At 35.4% G+C, this 23,999-nt stretch overlaps 1 non-coding gene across 1 annotated transcript; it reads right to left on the minus strand.

The window, feature by feature from the left end:
- Window positions 1-3,833: 3,833 nt before the first annotated feature.
- On the minus strand, window positions 3,834-3,940 carry LOC139865212 (small nucleolar RNA R71). The gene has a single exon (XR_011764731.1). It is a non-coding gene; the product is annotated as a small nucleolar RNA R71 (small nucleolar RNA).
- Window positions 3,941-23,999: the final 20,059 nt, after the last annotated feature.

Below are 23,999 nucleotides of genomic sequence, written 5' to 3' on the forward strand. Positions count from 1 at the left end.
GATTTTAAAACAAACCATAACCTTTAAAATATTACGACGATTATAAAATAATGATAATCTAAAATATAGGGTTTTTCACACGACCATTACATAATGGTTTACAATAATATTACACATCAACATAAGTCTTCGAATGCATTTTTTAAACAATATTATACAAGCATGGACTCCAAATCTTGTCCTTAATTTAGTATGCAACAGCGGAAGCTCTTAACAATCACCTGAGAATAAACATGCTTAAAACGTCAACAAAAATGTTGGTGAGTTATAGGTTTAACCTATATTTTTGTCAATTCATATTAATAGACCACAAGATTTCATATTTTCATTTCTTGTAAACAGCATGCATGCATAAAAATCATTCATATGGTGAACACCTGGTAACCGACATTAACAATATGCATATAAGAATATCCCCATCATTCCAGGACATCCATCGGACATGATAAAACAACATCGAAGTACTAAAGCATCCGAAACCATGGATGGGGTTTGTTAGGCCCAATAGATCTATCTTTAGGATTCGCTTCAATTAGTAGATCGGTTTACTAATTCTTAGGTTATCAAGCAAAAAGGGGCATATTCGGCTTCGATCATTCACCCATATAATGTAGTTTCGATTACTTGTGTCTATTTAGTAAAACATTTATAAAACTGCATGTATTCTCATCCCAAAAATATTAGATTTTAAAAGTGGGACTATAACTCACTTTCACAGATTTTTCCTTCGTCGGGAAATAAGACTTGGCCACGGATCGATTCACGAAACTATAACAAATATGTACATATATATCAAAGTATGTTCAAAATATATTTACAACATTTTTAATACATTTTAATGTTTTAAGTTTATTAAGTCAGATGTCCTCGTTAGTAACCTACAACTAGTTGTCCATAGTTAGATGTACAGAAATAAATCGATATATATTATCTTGAATCAATCCACGACCCAGTGTATACACGTCTCAGGCTAGATCACAACTCAAAGTATATATATTTTTGGAATCAACCTCAACCCTGTATAGCTAACTCAATCATTACTGCATATAGAGTGTCTATGGTTGTTCCAAATAATATATATACATGAGTCGATATGATATGTCAAAACATTTGCATACGTGTCTATGGTATCTCAAGATTACATAATATATTAGAATACATGTATGATACAATATAAGTTAGCTAGGATATGATTAATATAGATTTGTTACAAATTTCACGTAGCTACAACAAGCAAAATTATCCAATCTTGTTTTACCCATAACTTCTTCGTTTTAAATCCGTTTTGAGTGATTCAAGTTGCTGTTGGTTTCATATTGAACTTAAGTTTATGAATCTAAATATAAAAAGTATAAGTTTATAGTCAGAAATACATGTTACAAGTCGTTTTTGTAAAGGTAGTCATTTCAGTCGAAAGAACGATGTCTAGATGACCATTTTAGAAAACATACTTCTACTTTGAGTTTAACCATAATTTTTGGATATAGTTTCATGTTCATAAGAAAAATCATTTTCCCAGAAGAATAGCTTTTAAATCAAAGTTTATCATGGTTTTTAATTATCCAAACCAAAACAGCCCCCGGTTTTACTACGACGGCGTATATTCGGTTTTACGGTGTTCTTCGTGTTTTCAAGTTTTAAATCATTAAGTTAGCATATCATATAGATATAGAACATGTGTCTAGTTGATTTTAAAAGTCAAGTTAGAAGGATTAACTTTGTTTGCGAACAAGTTTAGAATTAACTAAACTATGTTCTAGTGATTACAAGTTTAAATCTTCGAATAAGATTGTTATATATATATGAATCGAATGATGTTATGAACATCATTACTACCTTAAGTTTAGTAGGTAAACCTACTGGAAATGATGAAAAAATAACTTGAGCTTCAAAGGATCTTTGATGGCTTGGAAGTTCTTGAAATAGAATCATGACACGAAAACAAGTTCAAGTACGATTATTACTCGAATTAAGATAGTTATAGTTATAGAAATTGAATCAAAGCTTGAATATGAATATGACCTTGATTTAGAAAGATAACCTACTGTAAATAACAAAGGTTTCTTGATCTTAGATGATTGCTTGGAATGGATTAGGAAACTTGGAAGTAAACTTGTAAACTTGGAAGTGTTCTTGATGTGTTCTTGAGTAATTGTTTTTATGATGATTATAGATAATAACCAAAGCTTGTATTTGATAATTTTTGCTGTAAAAATAGTAACTTAGACGTTCATGGAAGAGTGTGTGTATTTTGAGAGAGAATTGGGAAGAAAATTGAAAGTGAAATGGAGTGGGTGGTGAGTTGTGAAGGTGAGTGGGGTTAAAAGGAGTTCTTGTTTTTGTTTCCTTGCTCATAAGTCATGCTAGTTGTCTAATTGTTAGTTCCACATGTTTGTTGACTATCTAGGGCTGCTAAGAGCTGAATTATTATGTGTATATACCAATAGTATATACGTCTAGGAGCTGGGTATTGTACGAGTACGAATACGGTTGCATACGAGTAGAATTGTTGATGAAAATGAGTGAGAATGCAATTGTAAGCATTTTTGTTAAGTAGAAGTACTTTGATATATGTCTTGAAGTCTTTAATAAGTGTACTAATACATCTAAATACACTACATGTATATACATTTTAACTGAGTCGTTAAGCCATCGTTAGCCGTTACATGTAAGTGTTGTTTTGAAACCTTTATGTTAACGATCTCATTTAATGTTGTTAACCCATTGTTTATTATATCTAATGAGATGTTAAATTATTACATTATCATAATATTATGATGTATGAATATATCTTAATATGATATATATACATTAAAATGTCGTTACAACGATAATCGTTACATATATACCTCGTTTCAAAATTCCTAAGTTAGTAGTCTTGTTTTACATATGTAGTTCATTGTTAACATACTTAATGATATGTTTAATTATCATTTTATCATGTTAAACATAGTGTATAAATATCTTAATATGATTCATATGTATTTAGTAAGACGTTGTTATAACGATTATCGTTATATATATAGTTTCGAGTTTCTTAACTCAATAAACTCATTTTTATGTATATCACTCATTGTTAATATACTTAGTGAGATACTTACTTATCAAAATCTCATGTTAACCATATATATATATATATATATATATATATATATATATATATATATATATATATATATATATATATATATATATATATATATATATCATCATGTAGTTTTTTACAAATTTTTAACGTTCGTGAATCGCCGGTCAACTTGAGTGGTCAATTGTCTACATGAAACTCATTTCAATTAATCAAGTCTTAACAAGTTTGATTGCTTAGCATGTTGAAAACATTTAATCATGCAAATATAGTTTTTAATATATATATATATATATATATATATATATATATATATATATATATATATATATATATATATATATATATATATATATATATATATATATATATATATATATATATATATATATAATAATTAATATACAAACATGATAAAGTTCGGGTCACTACACATAATATTCGATATAGCTGAAATATTTGTATAGTTTCTTATGATCAATTAACGGATATTACAAAGGAATCAAGATTGAATGCAGATCTGATTAAAGTTGTTAATGAGAATGTTAAGCTAAAATTGGTCAGTTTGAAGGTTAAAAATTCAAATGCAGTCTTGAAAGCTGTTGTAAATTGGGGATTAAAATGGGTAAGGATGTATCTTTAGTATGCTTAAGGAGTTCTGTTTATAATAACAATCATTTGTGTGTAGCGAGTCATGAAAAGCTTTCTTACTGCTGTTAGGATAACAACACATCAATACACATCAAGGAGACTTCAAGGAGAAATTGTTACGTTTGAGCAAAAGCCAAATGAAACATTATATGAGGCATGGACAAGATTCGAAAAGTTGTTGAGAGGATGTGCTCAACACGGTTTAGACACTTATCAAATAGTGCACATATTCTACCAAGGTGTCGACGTTGCTACACGAAAAGACATCGACACAGCAGCTGGTGGTTCCATTATGAAGAAAACCGCAACCGAAGCTCACAAAATTATTGATAACACAACCTCCCACTCAATGAGTGGCACCAAGAAAAAGATATTTTTCGTTCATCTAAAGCGGCTAGAGCCGATTCTAGCCATGAATTTGATTCTGTTTCCGCAAAAATAGATGCTTTCGAGAGACGAATGGAAAATATGAATAAAGATATTCACGCAATACGAATTAGTTGTGAGCAATGCGGTGGACCACACTTAACGAAAGATTGTCACATTGAGCAAACGATGGAACAACGTGAGAATATTTTCTATATAAACCAAAGGCCGGGACATAATTATCAAAATAATTATCAACCGCCAAGGCCAAACTTCAATCGAAATCAAAACATTCTTTACAATCTAAATGGACCCAACAATAACCAACCAAATCAAAACAACACTTTCAATCAACAAAGACCTGGCTTGTATAAACCACCACAACAAACCGAAGAGAAAAAGCCAAATCTGGAAGAAATGATGGCAAAACTAATGGAATCTCAAACACAATTTATTACATCTCAAACCCAAACGAATGAGAGGTTTGATCAGTCATTAAGAACTCAACAAGCTTCCATTTTGAATCTAGAAAAACACGTAGGTACTCTTGCTAGTATGATGAGTGAGAGGGAACAAGGAAAGCTACCGAGTAATACTGAAGTAAATCCTCGGAATGAGAATGTTAATATGGTGTCAACAAATTTTGAAAAACCAGCATCAGAAGATGGGAAGGTTTTAGATGTGAGTAACAATGAAGAAGTTACACCACTACCACCACCCGAGTATGTAAAGCCAGTGGTGGCACCATACAGACCACCCATCCCATTTCCAAGAAAAGGAGTTGAGTATGAGCAAGTAATAGGCAATAAAGTTTGTGATACCTCTGGAAATAAGAAGAAGAATAAGAAAGTATAAGAAACAAAAATCGTAAAAGTAAACCCGGTGAAGATAGTTCCACCAAAACTTCCACCCAGGTTGGGTGATCCGGGTGAATTTATTGTTCCTTGTCTACTTAGTGATTGTGTCATGTATGATGCACTAGCAGATTTAGGTGCGAGTATAAGTGTTATGCCTCTTTCATTATATAAGAGATTAGGTGTAGGTGAGTTAAGTCCAACGGAAATGAGTGTTCGACTATTTGATCAAACCATTAGGCACCCAGTTGGAATTGCTGACAACCTACCCGTTCAAGTTGGTAATTTAACCTTTCTAGTCGAATTTATTGTCATTGACATAGAAGAGGACCCAAACATTCCTCTAATTTTAGGTTGACCATTCTTAGCGTTCACCGGGGCGTTATTTGATGTAAGAGAGGGTAGAATGACACTTAGTAATGATGAAAAATCAATCACTTTTGTGAGCCGAAAGGCTAAATCTCCACCAACCAAAACCGTTGAACCAACAAAAACGATTGGTAAGAACCATATTATTTTACCAACTCCAACGGTAGTGCTTAACAATAATAAAACTCCTAAGTGTGGGGAAAATGAAGTAACACCTAATGATGACCTGATAACAAAGAACCCCATTGTTGATACGAAATTAAATGACTCCGTTATTAACAGTTCAATGAAGAAACTTATTAAACGGATTCGTGATGCTAGAACCAAGGGGAACTTTAAGTTATGTAACCGGTTAGTTGTAACATCCCGCATTTTTCCGTTTATTTTTCCTTTATACTATTTCAAACTCCGTTATATGTTTATAACATCTCCCGTTAATACGCGTTTCAAAATATCTTGTGTAGGTAATTTAACGCACCCGATTCAAAGTTGAGGGACTAGTTTTGCCAAGAGGCCAAAGATTTGACTAGGTCAACTAGTCAAACCTTCAACCTCATCCACTCATCATTTTCTCATTTTCTTTTCTCTTTTCTTCTCCTACTTTCACATTTTCTTTCAATTCACCACATCAAGGAATCATCATCCATTTAATTTCTAGCAAGCTTCAATTCAAACAAAATACATATTTGGAATCCTTGCAACATCCTCTTCGATTCCATACCGATTTCATCAATTTTGGGTAACTTTCTAAAATCACTAATTTTATGTGTTCTTGAGATTTTTGAGTTAAAAGGTTGTTGATTAGTGTCTATGGCTCAAGTCTAGTATGATTATGTGATTTGTATGCTTGTTCTTGTTATTTTGATGTAACTAGTTCATATTGAAAGATAACATGCTTAACCTTGAGATTTGAGTGTTTATATGTTGTTAGATGCTAAGACTTCATGTTTTAATTATGCTCCTAGTGTTACTAGCTTTATTTTGATGTAAAGTTTGATTAAGGAAACCTCCTAAACTTGATTATGAAATTTGGTGAATTTAGTTTAGGGTTTGATGAACTTGAAATGAATCTTAGATGCATTGAATGATTGCCATGTTGTTTTGTTTGCGTTTAGTTGTATTGTATGCTTGATTATCTTCAAAACGGCGTATTACACATGTGCATTAATTTCCCGAATCATAATATGGCATTTATGAACTTGGAGTAATAAATGATGAGCATTAATGGTGATTTTGATATGAGTTTGTTTGGTTTTGATTGAGTAAATGCGTTTAGTTATTCTCCTTGTCAAATTACCTTTCTAATGATATATGATATGCGTTTTAAGTGTTTTCGGTGCATGAGATGTGTTAAATTGTATTTTGGTTCGTGACTTGGACCATTTTTCTGCAAACTGCATGTTTCCCAGGTATTGCGCGCCGCGCATATACCCGCGCGCCGCGCAGAATTAGAAATCCCAGATGTTTGCCTTCGTGGTTAAGTTCTGACCAGGATTTACACTTGGGTGCGCGCCGCGCAACCCATAGCGCGCCGCGCATACTGCCCAGCTCATTTTGTCTTTGTTTTTCATGTCACAAAAATGTTTCCCGCTTTACTATAACCCCGTTTACCATGAAACTTGACTATTATGCTCGTATATGACTTCACATCATGAGAAAATTGTCGGACACCCGACCCAACCCCGTTGACTTTGACTTTGACCAAGTTTGACTTTTAGTCAAACTTAACCAAATGATTATACAATCGTTCTAACATGCTTAACTACTTGTGTCGTGCATGAAACTTGACAAATTGATCCACGTGCTATATTAATCGAGTCGTAACGAGCCATAGGACTAATTGAACATCTTTGACCCTTCGTGACTATCGTTATTGATACAACCTATTTGTTTAGGTCAAGACTAGCATTGTTTCTTGCACGTTTACTTGTCGAAGTACTTTTTGGTTCGTGCATACAAGGTGAGATCATAGTCCCACTTTTACTCTTTTAAACTTACTTTTGGGATGAGAAAACATAAACGATTCTTTTGAACTAAGTGAACACAAGAACGGGAAAACAAACATTCTACATACGAGTTTAGAACGAAAATCCTCAATCCGATTATCATTAGTTACATCAGATGGTGTAAGCGAGAACTTATGTTATATGGCCATATGGGTTGACAACCCTCATCTTTGACGGTTCGCTACCGTCTACGGATGAAATATATTTTCGGGAAACAGTGTTGTTCTAGCACTAATTTATGGGGTATTCAACGGACGGAATGTTAAGCTTTGATAATTGGGTGCTCGTGAATATTAACTTTTAGAATGTACTATGACTTTATCAATATTGCAACTCTTGTGGTTCAGCTTGCTTTTACTCATTTACTTATTTAAACCTATGATTTCACCAACGTTTTCGTTGACAGATTCTCTATGTTTTTCTCAGGTCCTTGAACTTAGGTGATACATGCTTCCGCACATACTTTTTGATACTTGCATTGGATGTCGAGTATACTTGCATACGTGGAGCGTCTTTTTGGCTATTTTAAACTATGTCGCACGTGTTTCATATGAACAATAACTTTTGTTATGTACTTGTCTTGGGAATTACTTTTGTAAACATTGAAACATCCTTTATGAAATGTATGCGACATATTTTCGGTCAAACTTTGTTATAAATACTTATAACCAGGTAATGGGACCATACGTAGACGACGCCGTCACTTGACGATTTGTCGGGGTCGCTACAAGTGGTATCAGAGCCTTGGTTGTAGGGATTTAGAGTTCATTAGTGTCAACCCCGAGTCATAGGGTACATTGGTGAGTCTAGACTACAACCGGCATATAGACTTGACATAGGAATTACCTGACTACTTGTGCATTTATACTCGAACTCTCTTACTCATATCTACTCTTATTCTATCTTACTCTTGCGTTGTATGATTTAATTGACACGCCACCTTGACTATATGTAGTAATGTCGAATGCACATATGAATTAGGGTAATATAATTTCCGGGATTATATTACGGTGACTCATATGAACATTCCGACATTATGACATAAAGAATTTAAGGCGAGTCAAGGATAATTTTTCTCTCTATCTTTATTTCATATCACGGTTAGTATTATTTAGAATACTAACCAACAGTATTCTGGTGTTTTGAAGGAACAATGGCTCGTCGACGCGCCCCTCCCGAAACTCCCGAACAAGCTTTGCAACGCATGATAGCCACCGCCGTGGATGCGGCCATGGCCGGTCACTCGTCCAACAACAACAATAATAACAACAACAACCAAGGAGCCGGTAACTCTAGCGAAGGGTGCTCCTACAAAGCTTTCATGGGGTGCAAACCTCACTCTTATGATGGAATCGGGGGACCGGTTGTGCTTACTCGTTGGTTTGAACAAACCGAGGCCGTCTTTAGCATAAGCGGTTGTCGGGACCAAGACAAGGTCAAATACTCCACCCACACTTTCTCCGGTGTTGCTCTCACTTGGTGGAACACCTACGTTCAATCGGTGGGAACCGATGAAGCTCATGCCCTTTCTTGGGCCGATTTGAAGGAAAAGATGATTGTTGAATATTTTCCGCGCGAAGAAACCCGCAAGCTTGAGCAAGAGCTAAGAGCTTTGAAGGCGGTCGGAAACGACCTCAAGGCTTACAATCTACGCTTCGCCGAACTATCTTTGATGTGTCCTAGTCTCGTTAGCCCCGAATCTCAAAGGATTGAGCTCTACATGCACGGTCTCCCAAAAAGCATCAAACAAGGGGTGATGTCATCCAAACCCACTACTCATCAAGCCGCTATGAACATGGCCCGCCAATTAATTGAGACGGTTGACGAAATTGTAGTGCCGGCTCCTAAGGCCGAAGACAAGTCGGGTGGCAACAAGAGGAAATGGGAAGCCACTCCATCAACCAACTACAACAACAACACCTTCACCAAAAAGCCCTTCAACAACGACGGCAAGAAGGGTTATGTCGGAAACTTACCTTTGTGCAACAAGTGCCACAAACATCATTACGGCGAATGTAACAAGCTAATTTGTCACCGTTGCCAAGGAGTTGGTCATAGGGCCAACAATTGCACAAGCACCGCCCCCGTCGCTCGAAAGGGGCCCAATCCTCCAAGGACGGTCACTTGTTATGAATGTGGCCAAACGGGCCATTATAAGAACGAATGCCCGAAGAAGAAAGCCAACCCCAACAACCGAGGCCGAGCCTTTAACATCAACACCGAGGAAGCCCGAGATGACAACGAACTAGTCACGGGTACGTTTCTTCTCAACAACACTTATGTTACTTGCTTATTCGATTCGGGTGCCGATAAATGTTTTGTGTCTAAGACTTTGACTCCTACTCTTTGCACTCCACCACACCCTTTAGATACTACTTATTCCATCGAAGTGGCCGATGGAAAACTCTTAAGTGCCGACACATATTACCGGGGGTGTACTTTAAACATTTTGGGTAATGAATTTGAAATTGACTTGATACCCATGGAACTAGGAAGTTTTGATGTAATAATCGGTATGAATTGGATGGTCAAAAATAAATCTCACATTCTTTGCGACCTTCACGCAATCCGAATTCCTATCGAGAACGGTGAACCATTGATTGTCTATGGCGACAAAAATTTCACCGGACTCAATCTCGTTTCATGCCTTAAAGTTCGAAAGCTACTTCGCAAGGGTTGTTTCGCAATTCTTGCTCACATTAAGAAAGTCGAGGCCGATGAGAAGCGCATCGATGATGTGCCAATTGTTAGTGACTTTTCCGATGTATTTCCCGACGAATTACCGGGTCTTCCACCTCATCGACCGGTTGAATTTCAAATCGATCTTATTCCGGGAGCCGCACCCGTAGCACGTGCGCCATATAGACTCGCTCCATCCGAATTACAAGAATTGCAAAGTCAAATTCAAGAGTTACTCGACCGTGGTTCATTCAACCTAGCCATTCACCATGGGGCGCTCCGATTTTGTTCGTCAAGAAGAAAGACGGATCCCTACGAATGTGCATTGATTATCGTGAACTAAACAAATTGACGGTTAAGAACCGATATCCTCTTCCTCGCATCGATGATCTTTTTGATCAACTACAAGGTTCTCGTGTATATTCAAAAATCGATCTCCGTTCGGGTTATCATCAACTAAGGGTTAAGGGGGAAGATGTCTCCAAAACCGCTTTCCGGACTCGTTACGGTAGTTACGAGTTTCTTGTCATGCCTTTCGGTCTCACTAACGCACCGGCGGTGTTCATGGATCTCATGAACCGCGTGTGCAAACCTTACCTCGACAAATTCGTTATCGTGTTCATTGACGATATTTTGGTCTATTCTAAAAGCGAAGAGGAACACAAAGAACATCTCTGACTCGTGCTTGAACTCTTGAGAAAAGAACAACTCTATGCCAAGTTCTCCAAGTGTGAATTTTGGTTGAAGGAAGTTCAATTCCTCGGTCACGTTGTAAGTGATCAAGGCATTAAAGTCGATCCCGCAAAAATCGAAGCCATTAGTAAATGGGAGACTCCTACTACTCCTACTCAAATTCGTCAATTCTTAGGTCTCGCCGGATACTATCGTAAATTCATCAAGGATTTCTCCTTAATCGCTCGCCCTCTAACCGCGTTAACTCACAAGGAACGAAAATTCGTTTGGACATCCGAACAAGAAACCGCTTTCCAAATCTTGAAAACTAAGCTAACCACCGCTCCTATCTTGTCACTTCCCGAAGGCAATGATGATTTTGTTGTATATTGTGATGCCTCGAAAAACGGTTATGGGTGTGTACTAATGCAACGAAAGAAAGTCATTGCTTATGCCTCTCGACAACTCAAAGTCCACGAACGAAACTACACGACACATGATCTTGAACTCGGTGCCGTCATCTTTGCACTTAAGTTATGGAGACATCATCTTCTTGGTACCAAAAGTACTATCTTTACCGATCACAAAAGTCTCCAACACATCTTCGATCAAAAGCAACTAAACATGAGACAACGAAGGTGGATTGAAACCTTGAACGATTATAATTGCGAGCTTCGTTACCACCCCGGGAAGGCAAATGTAGTGGCCGATGCCTTAAGTCGAAAGGAAAGAACGGTACCTCTTCGCGTCCGAGCATTAAACATCACCATCCACTCCAACCTTAATAGCCAAATTCGGGTAGCTCAAGAGGAGGCTCTTAAAGACAACCACATCGGGCGTGAACTTTTAAACATTCTCGTCTCTCGATTCGAAGTTAAGAAGAACGGACTTCGATATTACGCCGGAAGAATTTGGGTGCCTAGATACGGCGATTTACGAAACCTCATCCTAGACGAAGCCCACAAATCACGATACTCGATTCATCCCGGCGCCAATAAGATGTACCATGACCTTAAAGAACAATATTGGTGGCCGAACATCAAAAAGGAAGTTGCTAGATACGTTGCCAAATGTTTGACTTGCGCTAAAGTCAAAGCCGAACACCAAAGACCGTCTGGGTTACTTCAACAACCCGAGATCCCGCAATGGAAGTGGGAAAGGATCACGATGGATTTTATCACCAAATTACCGAAAACGTCGGGCGGTTATGATACTATTTGGGTCATTGTCGATCGCCTCACCAAATCCGCGCACTTTCTCGCCATGAAAGAAACCGACAAAATGGAGAAACTTGCACAACTTTACATCAAGGAGATCGTAGCCCGTCACGGTGTACCTTTATCGATTATCTCCGACCGAGATGGTCGTTTCATTTCTAGATTTTGGCGCACTTTACAAGAAGCGTTGGGAATGCGTTTAGACATGAGCACCGCATATCATCCTCAAACCGATGGACAAAGTGAACGTACGATACAAACCTTGGAGGACATGCTACGAGCTTGTGTTGTTGATTTTGGAAAAGCTTGGGACAAGCACTTACCTCTCGCCGAATTCTCTTACAACAATAGTTATCATGCGAGTATCCAGGCCGCACCTTTTGAAGCGTTATATGGTCGAAAATGTCGCTCTCCTCTTTGTTGGGCCGAAGTGGGTGACGTGCAAATTTCCGGGCCCGAACTCATTCACGAAACAACCGAGAAGATTCTTCAAATCCGAGATAAGCTTCGGACGGCCCGGAGTCATCAAAAATGCTATACCGACAAAAGACGCAAGGACCTCGAATTTCAAGTCGGTGACCGCGTCATGTTAAAAGTCGCACCTTGGAAAGGCGTCATCCGTTTTGGGAAACGTGGGAAACTAAATCCACGGTATGTTGGTCCTTTCGAAATCTTAGAGCGTGTTGGGACCGTTGCGTATCGTTTGGATCTTCCGCCTCAACTAAGCTCCGTCCATCCTACCTTTCATGTATCTAACTTGAAGAAATGTCTTGCCGAGCCCGATATCGTCGTCCCTCTCGAGGAACTCACTATTAATGACAAACTCCACTTTGTGGAGGAACCGGTTGAAATTGTGGACTACGTCGAGAAGGAATTAAAACAAAGCCGGATCCCGATTGTTAAGGTTCGTTGGAACGCCAAAAGGGGACCCGAGTTTACTTGGGAAAGAGAAGATCAAATGCGAAAGAAACACCCTCATCTATTCCCGGTTCCGGAATCGTCGGATTCCGAGGAGGAAACAACGATTACTACGCCTGCTTAAATTTCGGGACGAAATTTCTTTTAAGGTGTAGGTAATGTAACATCCCGCCTTTTTCCGTTTATTTTTCCTTTATACTATTTCAAACTCCGTTATATGTTTATAACATCTCCCGTTAATACGCGTTTCAAAATATCTTGTGTAGGTAATTTAACGCACCCGATTCAAAGTTGAGGGACTAGTTTTGCCAAGAGGCCAAAGATTTGACTAGGTCAACTAGTCAAACCTTCAACCTCATCCACTCATCATTTTCTCATTTTCTTTTCTCTTTTCTTCTCCTACTTTCACATTTTCTTTCAATTCACCACATCAAGGAATCATCATCCATTTAATTTCTAGCAAGCTTCAATTCAAACAAAATACATATTTGGAATCCTTGCAACATCCTCTTCGATTCCATACCGATTTCATCAATTTTGGGTAACTTTCTAAAATCACTAATTTTATGTGTTCTTGAGATTTTTGAGTTAAAAGGTTGTTGATTAGTGTCTATGGCTCAAGTCTAGTATGATTATGTGATTTGTATGCTTGTTCTTGTTATTTTGATGTAACTAGTTCATATTGAAAGATAACATGCTTAACCTTGAGATTTGAGTGTTTATATGTTGTTAGATGCTAAGACTTCATGTTTTAATTATGCTCCTAGTGTTACTAGCTTTATTTTGATGTAAAGTTTGATTAAGGAAACCTCCTAAACTTGATTATGAAATTTGGTGAATTTAGTTTAGGGTTTGATGAACTTGAAATGAATCTTAGATGCATTGAATGATTGCCATGTTGTTTTGTTTACGTTTAGTTGTATTGTATGCTTGATTATCTTCAAAACGGCGTATTACACATGTGCATTAATTTCCCGAATCATAATATGGCATTTATGAACTTGGAGTAATAAATGATGAGCATTAATGGTGATTTTGATATGAGTTTGTTTGGTTTTGATTGAGTAAATGCGTTTAGTTATTCTCCTTGTCAAATTACCTTTCTAATGATATATGATATGCGTTTTAAGTGTTTTCGGTGCATGAGATGTGTTAAATTGTATTTTGGTTCGTGACTTGGACCATTTTTCTGCAAACTGCATGTTTCCCAGGTATTGCGCGCCGCGCATATACCCGCGCGCCGCACAGAATTAGAAATCCCAGATGTTTGCCTTCGTGGTTAAGTTCTGACCAGGATTTACACTTGGGTGCGCGCCGCGCAACCCATAGCGCGCCGCGCATACTGCCCAGCTCATTTTGTCTTTGTTTTTCATGTCACAAAAATGTTTCCCGCTTTACTATAACCCCGTTTACCATGAAACTTGACTATTATGCTCGTATATGACTTCTCATCATGAGAAAATTGTCGGACACCCGACCCGACCCCGTTGACTTTGACTTTGACCAAGTTTGACTTTTAGTCAAACTTAACCAAACGATTATACAATCGTTCTAACATGCTTAACTACTTGTGTCGTGCATGAAACTTGACAAATTGATCCACGTGCTATATTAATCGAGTCGTAACGAGCCATAGGACTAATTGAACATCTTTGACCCTTCGTGACTATCGTTATTGATACAACCTATTTGTTTAGGTCAAGACTAGCATTGTTTCTTGCACGTTTACTTGTCGAAGTACTTTTTGGTTCGTGCATACAAGGTGAGATCATAGTCCCACTTTTACTCTTTTAAACTTACTTTTGGGATGAGAAAACATAAACGATTCTTTTGAACTAAGTGAACACAAGAACGGGAAAACAAACATTCTACATACGAGTTTAGAACGAAAATCCTCAATCCGATTATCATTAGTTACATCAGATGGTGTAAGCGAGAACTTATGTTATATGGCCATATGGGTTGACAACCCTCATCTTTGACGGTTCGCTACCGTCTACGGATGAAATATATTTTCGGGAAACAGTGTTGTTCTAGCACTAATTTATGGGGTATTCAACGGACGGAATGTTAAGCTTTGATAATTGGGTGCTCGTGAATATTAACTTTTAGAATGTACTATGACTTTATCAATATTGCAACTCTTGTGGTTCAGCTTGCTTTTACTCATTTACTTATTTAAACCTATGATTTCACCAACGTTTTCGTTGACAGATTCTCTATGTTTTTCTCAGGTCCTTGAACTTAGGTGATACATGCTTCCGCACATACTTTTTGATACTTGCATTGGATGTCGAGTATACTTGCATACGTGGAGCGTCTTTTTGGCTATTTTAAACTATGTCGCACGTGTTTCATATGAACAATAACTTTTGTTATGTACTTGTCTTGGGAATTACTTTTGTAAACATTGAAACATCCTTTATGAAATGTATGCGACATATTTTCGGTCAAACTTTGTTATAAATACTTATAACCAGGTAATGGGACCATACGTAGACGACGCCGTCACTTGACGATTTGTCGGGGTCGCTACATTAGTATCCAATCTATCGCCTAAAGAAAAGGCGAAACTAGTTGAATTTGTGGATATTACACAGGAATCCGACCAATGGCTTAAAGCAAAAGTCACAGATATGCAAGTTGATTATGGTCCAAAAGAAATTGACGATGAAGTTAATCACAATTTTTACACCACAGCTACCTAAGTGTGGGGAGATTCAAATGTTCTAAAAAGAAAATGCTGTCTAGAGTTAGTTGTTCTGTTCTCATGTAGTTCTGAGAATGGAATTCGATTGGTATTTTCCACTAGCAGACACTAAAGAACTAGTTTTCTTCCCCCATTCTGAATTTTTTTGTTTTGAAGGTTTTGTATGAAATTAATACGCTTTTTAAATTTATGTTTTGTGTGAATTTAAAAAAAAAATTACTTTATTTCATTAAGTTTAAAAAATGATTTCTAAAATTCGTCGTAAGTTAAAGACTAGATCATAGAATCGAAATTGCTTTACCCGAGGGCGGGGCGAAAAATTTTGTTATCATTATTTTTAATTTTATTGATCTAAAGTATACCAAAAAAATTAAAAAAAAAACCCAAAAATCTTTGCTTTTAAAACAATCGCTTTAAAAATGACAAATTTTAAATTTTGTCGAGGGACGGACTAGGTAAACATACCGAAACTACCTAAAATAAAAGGAAACAAAATTTTGAAAAATTATTCATTTAAATTATTTTAATAAATAAAGGTTTTATATATATATATATATATATATATATATATATATATATATATACATATATGTATGTATATATATGTTTGTATTTTATTTTATGTACAAAATAGGGTAAAACAACGCACTTTCAAAGACTGGCATTAAAGTTCAGCAAAAGCTACTAATTTTGACGACAAGACGAAAAATATCAAATGTGATATAAAATAATATGTTTGCAAACTCGGTATTTTAATCACTTTTCTACACTAATCACCCTCATGAATTTATAATTATAGTCTGATTTCATGCAAATGAGGGCATTGCATGATCTCAAGTGTGGGGAAGGGTTATAAATTCTCTTGGGTTTACACTTGCTTTAATTGTCAAATTTTGTGAAAATTTGAAAAAATTTCAATTAAATGAACTCAAAATCATGTTTATACATATTTATGAACGATAAAACTAGGTGATAATACCGAAATTATTGTTACCTCGGAGATAACATAAATTGAGAAACAACCCAAAACGTTTGAATTCATTTAAAATAGAATAGAAGAGAATAAAAAGGAAAAGAAAAGAATAAATAAAAGCTAAGTGTGGGAAGAATTTATCAAGTTATTTAAATTATATATCACGTATTTTTGTACAAGATTATTACAGGTACTTTTGCTTTGGACTAAACTACTCAGTTTTACCCAGTTTACTGTAATATAAATGAATGAAAAGATGGATCTACACGATGAATCAATTCCATCACTAAAAGGAAGTAAAGTCTTCCGAAAAAGACACGCGCTTCTTGATTTAGGTCAAGAAGTTGTCGTCCAGACTAGCTGTAGGTTGACGAAAAATCTAGAAAAGTCTTCTCTAAAATCAGCAGGAAATCCACGGACCTCAGCATCAAACAGGGTCGCCAAGTGGTCAGACTTAACCTATCTATGAGAGGATCTGTCTCGTAAAATGGGAAGAGCGACGTGCAAATTAGCTTGATAAGACTAATGAATCAGACCCCCAGAAAGGATAATCTCCTTAAAGATAAAAAATCAGCTTTTAAGACTGATATTACTCAATCCTTGAGATTGACTTTAAAGATTGAGAATTACAAACTCATGAAATTCAATGATATCTAAACTCGAGCTTAAACGAGAAAATATTTTGATCAAAATTACAAACCGATTTGTTTTCTGAAAACCTATTTTCAATGCGTTCATTACCATTGAACGTAAAATCCTGAGAATTTAACGGAATTCATTAGGTCACCTGAACTAAATCAGGTGTCAACCGTAAGAACGGTGGTTGCATAGCATGGTCGAAGACAGGACCTTGTGTCAGACCAAAAAATTATAGGATGATCTTTACTATTTCTCCTACAAAGGATAGTAATTGCATCCGACACGTTGTGGACCATGAACATCTGCATGTCATTAGACATTGCCTTAACAGTTGCTTGTTCAACGCTTTTCTTTACAACCGGATGGTAGTTTACCGAAAGGTAATATACGGAGCAAGTATACTGGACGTGTTGCTTTCCTAATACAAGGTTAGCAAGTGGGTGACACAAAACCGCAAGTTTTGAGCTAAAATTTTGAAATCTGAAACCCACACAACCCACAAAAATATTTTGCAAACACCGGTGAAGGGTTATTCCAGAAAACTTATCTAGGATAAAAGCTAGAATGAATTTTCAAAAGATTAAATGTTTTCATAAAGATCCAATTTCCTTAAAGGATCTACATTTTCATAGTCATGTGAGACTGTAAACCACATCGTTACTATCATTGTTCATATCGCTGTATCAAAATCACTGATGTATAAAGTGTAGAATAAAAAAGTGATTCGAGTGAAGTGTGATTTTATTTCAAGTTCTGTATTGCTTGAGGACAAGCAAACGCTAAAGTGTGGGGATATTTGATAGTACTCCAAACGAACATATATTTAGTTGCAATATGTAACGTTCTCCCAATAGGGTCTGGAAGAAACGTTACTAATATCAAATAAAACAATTTATTATAATACGAGAACAATACTAAATGAGAAAATTTAACTTTATTGAGTACGCAGCGGAAAATGAAATGTCGTTACAATAATGGAAATAACGATAAAGTAATTGTTCATATGCAGAAGTAATAAATGCGATATCTCTTGATCCTAAGTCCAAGTAGCATCACATAAGTAGTAGATAAGAAAGCTTGAATCAAACAGCACCTGAGACAAAACATGCTAAAGTGTCAACCAAAAAGGTTGAGTGAAGTTCATAGGTTTAACAAAAGTAGTTATCGTTGTTTTTAGACCACGAGATTTAGTTGTAAAGTTGATCTCCCGCAGGATCAAAAAGTAGATCTCGCAGATCCAAAAGTAGTACTGATTCGTGATATTTTAGACTAAACGTTTGTTTTGTTGCCCCGATGATAAGTTGGCAGTACCTTATCACCATGTTTAAATCATTATTAAGTAATACAAAGACATCACGGTCAAATGTATCGGGGACGTTACTCCCGATAGGCCTACCTCCAATAATTAAGAATGCCTTATCCTGAAAGCAATTAAAAAATATCACTGTGGGGTCTTAGTAGCATAAGCTAGTCATAGTACAGTTTAGGTTCATACTTGTGTCTAAGTTGTTTAAAGTATAAAAGCAGCATGTGTCTCACCCCAGTAAGTATAAAAAGTGCTATAGCAATAAGAGTGGGGCTATGAAAGTCACCTTAGTAAGTAGAGAGAGAGTTATTCCTCGGAATAAAGAGTTGAACGAGTGAGCAGGAAAGTCAACCTATTGACATTTAAGAGTAGTTAAGTGTTTTGCCCATGTTTAAGTTTAAGTATGTGTTTAAGTATAGTTTGTTTTACTAAGTTTCTATTCCTAGTAAGTTACTATTTTTATAAAGTTTCCATTTTTAGAAAGTTTCTTATTTTACTAAGTTTCTATGACTAGAGAGTTTCTACTTTTATGAGTATTTTTCATTTTAGGATACTTGTCGTATTAGATAAGCTTCCAATCACCCCTTTCCCTTCGAATGGCTAATTTAGATCTAGGGGCTTGAGCCATAGGACCCTTTAAATCGGAAATCCAAACCCTCTGCCTAGAATCTCGTAGAAACCATTCGTCAAGAAAGTTCGAAGATCTATACATCTCTAATACATATCCCAAAATGTTTTTGTGCTACAATATAAGTAGTAGGTTATAGGTGCTAGTAATAGTAATAGTAATAGTGTATACATGTTAAGTACTAGTATAAGTAGTATTAGGGTTTAAGGTTTTAATATGTATATATATATATAATTCGTATATATACATAAAAATATTTTTTTTTTACATGTATATATGTATATATAAATCTAGGAGTGTTTATGTATATACTTATGAATAACAAGTTTATAATATGAATATGAATTAACAAAGATTAAAGTTTATGTAAATAGTTTAGGGTTTATGTTATACCTTTGAAGATTCAAGATAATTAACAAAGAAAAGATGAACACGATGAAGATGGAAGATCAAAGCCTTAAAAATCTTGAAGAACTCCTTGAAGATTCTTGAAGAACACGAAGAACAAGCTTGAAGATCCGAATACCACAAGAGAGGGAGAGGGAGAGATTGTTTTTGAGAGAGGATTTTGGTGTGATTTGTGAATGAGAAACTAGGAGTCTAGGAGTGTTTATATAGTGCAAGTATTAGAGTGTTTCAACATAAGGATGTTCTAATTAATGATTTTATTTTGTTTTATAATTTTTAGTCAACAAAAGGTGGTACTAGTTTATAATTAGTCAACATAAAGATGTACTAGTTTATACTTTATTTTTAGTCAACATAAGGATGTAATTGTTTAAGATTCTTTAGTCTCATTATTATTACTATTATTATTATTATGTTTATTATTATTTTTACATTTACTACATGATAAGTATTATTTTCTTTTTACTAATTCATGACTTGTATTTATTTTTATTTAGTTCCCAATTGTTTTATTATTTATATAAATGTCACTTTTTATTTATTACTTATAGATTAATAGTTATAAATAATATTATTAATATGCATAAATTTTAATTAGCAGTGAGTGTCGAATAAAAGTTTATTATTTTGTCAACGTTAAATTGATTGTGTATATAACAACCCTTAAATAATTAATACGTATAGTCAGACAGTAAACCCTAGGGTCATTTCAGTAATTTCAGAAGTCAAAAAGTGAGGGTTGTTATAGTACCTCCCCGTTAATAAAAACTTCGTCCCGAAGTTTTAGGTAGACTTCTCGGATGCATCAGCAGTTGAGAAGAGATGGGGATATTTCCGTTTCATATGGTCTTTGCGTTCCCAGGTATATTCGGGGCCTCTACGCGAATTCCAACAGACTTTAGTGATAGGTATGTTGCTTTTACGCGTTTGTTTGACCTCTCCTTCCATGATTTCTATAGGTTCTTTAACGAAGTGCATTTTATCATTAATGCGAAGATCATTCAAAATGATGATGTTATACAAGTCATTTCAGTAAATTGGATACATGAAATGTGTTATGAATGGTATTGAGCTCATTTAAAACCTTGAGCATTTTATGCTACAATATTAGGGCAGACAAACAGAGAGGAGTTCGTGAAAATCACAGTCATGAAATTTGATAGAGATCTTCATTGTTTACAACAAGAATATTTTAATGATGAATATAAGTTGAAAAATAAAGTTTTATCACTATTGAATAATATGGATAAAATGATTCGTTTATAGGAAGAGTATAAACGAAGCTATCATAAAAGAGTGAAATGAGAAAATTAAATGTTCGCCTTAACTTTTGACGTAGTCACGATTGATTTCCGGAATTCAAGGAATTAAAGGAAATCTTCGTAATCTATAAGATTTGATTCTCCGGTATTTACGAAATTTTGAGATTTGTTTGATTAAATGCGGTGATTTGCCTCGATTGATGTGTTTGGAATTTTGCTATAAATTAGCTTCTTCCGTTTCATTATCTTCACCACTTCTATACTTTCTTTCTCAATTCAAACTTCCAAAAGATTAAGAAAATGCTAAATCCAGTTCTGATCCTGGTTATTATATTGACCATCTATGCAGTCATTCTTCTTTTTCTTTTACCGCCAGAGGAATCTGTTTACTTCTTCTATGCTCTTGGGGTTATAGTGTTTTTAATTATCCCGTGTCTTTATATTGCTATACGCATTGATATACACGGTTTGTAATTTCGGAGTCGTTATCGGGCTTTATATTTTCCCTTATATGTCGGAGCTTTATGTTTTTGTTTCTTCTTCCCGACTTCAAGTCAAGCGAGTAATGGTCCAGAATTCATAGGTATGAAGTTTTGAATGATCAAAATATATAAAGTAGAAAGGAAAGGTAATAGCACGATTTGATTTGTCATATTACCAGAATATCCGAAAAAGACCGAATCATCAAGAAAAATATTTTCTTGATATGTTTAGAGGTTAAATAGAATGTAAGAGTCGTGTAACATGGCAAATGATGATTATAAAATCTATGAATCATCATCTTCCATTAAAAACTTAGCATGACTTACTGTAATATAATCACGTTGGCCTGACGTCATTATATTATATTAACTCATGCTTCAATTCCCAATCATTTCTTCAAAGCATTTATAATTTAAACTCGAATTTTACAGAATATAGAAACTAAAACAGTTTCCTTTATAAAGATATCGCAAAGAGATACTTAATTGCGGACATGAATCGTTATGAAGATATCTTCCGAAATATAGAGGATATTTATGATGATATTTTGGAATTTCTAAGTTCGAAAGTTGATGAAGAAAAATTTTCCGCAAGCTTTTAACATGACTTTGGAGCAAGATATTCTCTAAAGATTTCACCGGATTCAGAATTTCCTGGATTCTTTGAATATAGGGTTTGGCCCTTGTGTTTGTCCTTGGTCTCCTCCATGGTTAGCTCAATCCGTTTTTCAGTTCCAACTTTTCTTTTGGGCTTTTCCAACGTACCATTCTTTATTATCAAACTGTTAGCCCTTAAGAACATCTATAGCATTTGCTGCTTCGTCAGCATTCTCAAGGTTAACGAATCTGAATCATTGATTGATAACCCGAGATGGTTTCAAGAAATTTTATTTTTAGATGATTAAACGCTGATTGTAATCGTCAATGGATCTAATGGTTGACGAATAGGCGTTGTTGATTTCAAAAGTAATGAATGATAATTTTGGTGGTTTGATGTGATAATTCATCATAGAATACGAATGAATATAATTCATGAATGTAGTGATCTTTAGGAAGATAACATCTGCTATAGCTTTACTTGAATTCTGATATGTCAAATTCAGAATATGTAATTTGATTTGAATGAAAATGGTTGTTCTTTGGTGCGCGGATACATATGTGGATGTAAGTAGTATAGTTACTGATTATTGAATCAGAATTTGAAGAATGTACAATGTAACATATTAATGTGAGGTATAAATATTTCTCGGGTATTACCTACCCATTAAAATATTTTCACAATTAACAGTTTGTACAAAAGAGAAGATATACGTTCATATATGTATTCTTCAGATATAATATAGATTTAATGAGTTAATATAATATTAAACTCATTTGATTTGAGGTTGAAACGAGAATAAATAATCTCCAAAACCTTAGAGATTTCATAATTGTCGCGAAATATTTCACTAATGAAGTTATGAATCAATACTTCATCGTTCATTGTTATTGATATACCTCAGTATATGATGTTGGTGCTCGTGGAATTCTTGTGAAATTCATAAGGCACGAATGATGTTTTCTAGAAAGTTTCGAGTACATCGAAAATGAAAGTATACAATCAATCATGTATTTGAGTAATACACTTGGTTTATTATGAAATGGAGTTTATTGTGTTGAAGCAGTGATTAACGATTGTTAAGTCATTAACGAAGGATGTACATCATAGCATATTAATGATATGAATTAATCAAGTAGTACATACTAGTTAAGATTCACACGTAATAGCTTAGTATGAAAAGATTTATTATTGTTCCAATCCATATATAAAGTATACATATGTAATTCTTCAGGAAGAATGAGTCAATACATCTTAACTCATTATTACTAATATTCCTTGGTATCTATGGGGCGTATGATGTTGATGTTTGAGGTACTGAGTGTGATGTTGAGGCGTGGAATGCGGATGTTTTCGTTGGTGAAGCTGGTGATGTTGGTGGTGATGCCGATGGTACTGGTGGTACTGGTTATGCTGCTGGTGCTGCTGCTGGTGTTCGTAGGTTTCGCACCATATTCTCCAGAGCCACTACTCGAGCGCGAAGCTCGTTGACTTCTTCTATTATTCCGGGATGATTGGCGGTTCGGACAAGTGGATGAATAAGATCTAAAATTTTAGATATTATATATTCGTGACTGGATATCCTGGAAATGAGGGTGAAAATAGTGTTCCGAACGGGTTCGCCAGTAAGTGCTTCAGGTTCTTCACCAAGAGGTGAATTCGGTTGGTGGAAGGGATCACCTTCTTCTTGTCTCCATTGATTAAGTTTACTACGAACCCATCCCCAATTCATCCAAAATAGATGATGGCTGATTGGTTGGTTCATTCCGGTTACGCTGCCATTGGAGCTCGAAGAGTTCGAGGAATCCATATTATGTGTTTGGAATTAGGGTTTTTGATATGAGATTAGTTTTGAATACTGGATGATATATTCGTCTCCTCGAATACGTGTATATAGCAAAAAGATTTCCGTAATTTATGGAGGGAATTTAGGAAAAGTGTTAGACAAAATCTATTAGGATAGATACGATAAGATATAATAAGATATGATGTGTCTTTACTTTAATAATGGCAGTATGACGTGTCGAGATCATAAAGTGATAAGTATGTAATCTAATAATCTTTTGATTAAAGACTTTCAATTCGTATACTGTGATAACCCAATGACATTTTTCGATTCGCAAACCGATGCATAAAGGCATAAGGCATATAGGTACGTGATATAACAGAGAGTTAT

This window comes from Rutidosis leptorrhynchoides, chromosome 8 (assembly GCF_046630445.1).
Source record: "Rutidosis leptorrhynchoides isolate AG116_Rl617_1_P2 chromosome 8, CSIRO_AGI_Rlap_v1, whole genome shotgun sequence".
Lineage (NCBI taxonomy): Eukaryota > Viridiplantae > Streptophyta > Magnoliopsida > Asterales > Asteraceae > Rutidosis > Rutidosis leptorrhynchoides.